The following is a 2,346-nucleotide window of genomic DNA, read 5'->3' on the forward strand; positions in this document are numbered from 1 at the left end:
AAGCACGCGCCGGGCCAGAGGGAGCCCGCCGGTGCTCAGTGTGCTCGGTCCGGATGCTGCCCCTGGTTTCTGAGGGTTGAATGGTCCTGGTGAGGGTGTCCAGCATCCGAAAGTACCATTTCAATCGCTCTCTCCCCCTCAGCGGCGCACAGAGGATCGCGCGCTCCGTGCGCGTTCCGCCCGCTGCTCCAGCGCCGCGCATGCAGAGCTCCAGTGTTATTAACTTGTCAGTCTCGGTGAGTGTCAGTGAGTGTCGTCCCCGCGCCTCAAAACGCCCTCCATCTTGCTCGTGAGCATCAGCTGACAGCCGCTGCTCACGTGCGTGAGCACTTTCTGTTTGAGCTGCGCGACCTGGTCCCGCAGGACGGACGCGGTGTTGGACAGGCCGACGTTGTGCGCTCTTCAGCACCTTCACCTTCTCCTCCAGCCGCGCGATGCGCTCCAGCTTGCGCCGCCGGCACTTGGTGGCGGCCAGCCGGTTCCGCAGTCCGCTTGCGCTCCGCCTTGATGCGCTCCTGGGTCTCCAGGTCGATGGGGGACATGGGGGGCGAGCCGTCGCTGCTGAGCAGGTCGGGCACGGTCTGGGCTCCTCCTTGAGCGCCACCAGCCGCTGCGGGTGCAGCCCGGAGCCCGGCAGCGCGTGCTGGAAGGGGGGCGTGCGCGCCGGTGCGCGGGCGGCTGCGGGTGGCTCTGCTGGTGCGGCGGCAGGTAGCTTATGGTGGCGGTGGGTAGCTGGACGCGGACGACAGGCTCGTGCCGGGCAGTACGCGTTGAGCGTGGTGTAGATGGGGGGCTCGGGCTGCAGCGCCGAGCCGAAGACGCTAGGAGGCCGCCGCCGCCGAGCACGTCCGTTACTCCACCGGCTCCGATCGACACGTTGGGAGGGGCCATCTGGTTCATCTTGTGGAGTTCGTCCAGCGCTTTCACGAAGCCCTCGGCGAAGCCCTCCTGCTCATCCGTGATGCCCCCGGGTGTAGAAGTACTGGCCCGGGGTGGGAGTGTGATCACCCCGTTACTGTTCTGGATGATGAGCCTCTCGAGCTCGGGGGACGCCAGCTTCAGGGACCCCACGTCCTGGTGACCCCCCTGGTACGGGTCAGCTTCCCCAGCTGGGATTTCAGGTTTGCGGTAGGGCTCTGGTCAAGTTCAAATTCATATTCTGCTTTAGCAGTTTGTAGTCGTGCATGGCTGCATCTGAGTGGCCGTAGGCCGGCAGGAAAGAGTCGTCATGATAAAAAGGCTGTTCCATCTTTGTAGACATAAAGTCGTAGGAAGAAAGTAATCTTACCGGCCGCTTTCTAGAAACAGTCTCTGGATAATCAACAAAAGTCAGTGTCAGCAGAGCGCGCGCATCAATTCAGGCGCTCGTCCTCTCTCTCTCTCAACTGTGTCCCAGAATCAGTGTTTCTGATAATATAATGATAAAAGAAGCGTGACAGTCCAACACAAGCGCGCAAAAGTCTTTTCCAGCCTCCGAGGCGCTGTCTGTCTTCACGGTGCTTCCCGGGAAAAGTTGGATCTGTGCGTGTATTCCTGCGAGCCGGCGCGTTGTTCTCGACGCTTCTGGAGGTGTGTGTGTGTCTCTGGGTCACGCCGTGCCTAATAAAGGCTCACACACATGCTCCGAGCCGGGGCGGCGCAGCGCGCTGATTGGCCGGCGCGCCGCGAGTCTCCGCCCTCCCGCGCGCACTGTCGCCCGGTGACGTTAATGCCGGGAAGAGGCGACTGTAAACAAGCCTGTAGGCAAGAGGAGCGCTCCGAGGTGGGAGCGCGGCGGGCGCCGCTGTCACGGCGAGGACAGCGCGATGCGTGACGCGCCTTGATCGCCGGGATCAGACTTTAATGCAGAGGCGAGGACGCGCAGCTGGATGAAACTCTGCGTCTCTCGCAGCTTTTCGTTCAGTCGCGTCTCAGCAGACTGTTAATAAACGCACCGGTTTCGTTCAGTTGGGCCCCTCCGCGCGTGAAAGGGCCAGTATGCTGTGCGTGACGCCGCGCCGGGTTCATTATCTGTGATTTACGAGCGCAGAAGCGCCGGACAGGTGTTTATTGTGATCCGTCCCGTGGAGGAAGCGGCAGCTCCTTATATGGACATGATGACGCGGCAGTTCCTCTCAGGAAGAGCGGGGAAGCCACGCCCACTCGGGCCTCATTCAACAGCATTCCTGCCCTGTGTAATCCCGATCCCGGAGCCAGAGAGAGTCAGGGACTTTCTGGCCCGGCGGGGCGGAGGAGTGAGCTCAGCTGGAGTCAAACCAGAGGGACCCTCTCGGTGTGTCTGGTCGCTGTTTCACACACAGATGTTGCCAGAGGTCATTCAGAAGCAGCCTGTGATCCGTTCCAGCA

At 61.8% G+C, this 2,346-nt stretch overlaps 1 pseudogene; it reads right to left on the reverse strand.

Moving 5' to 3' along the window:
- Positions 1–243: 243 nt before the first annotated feature.
- Positions 244–1,539, reverse strand: LOC115386933 (transcription factor jun-B-like; annotated as a pseudogene).
- Between the last annotated feature and the right edge of the window lie 807 nt (positions 1,540–2,346).

This window comes from Salarias fasciatus, chromosome 4 (genome assembly GCF_902148845.1).
Source record: "Salarias fasciatus chromosome 4, fSalaFa1.1, whole genome shotgun sequence".
NCBI lineage: Eukaryota > Metazoa > Chordata > Actinopteri > Blenniiformes > Blenniidae > Salarias > Salarias fasciatus.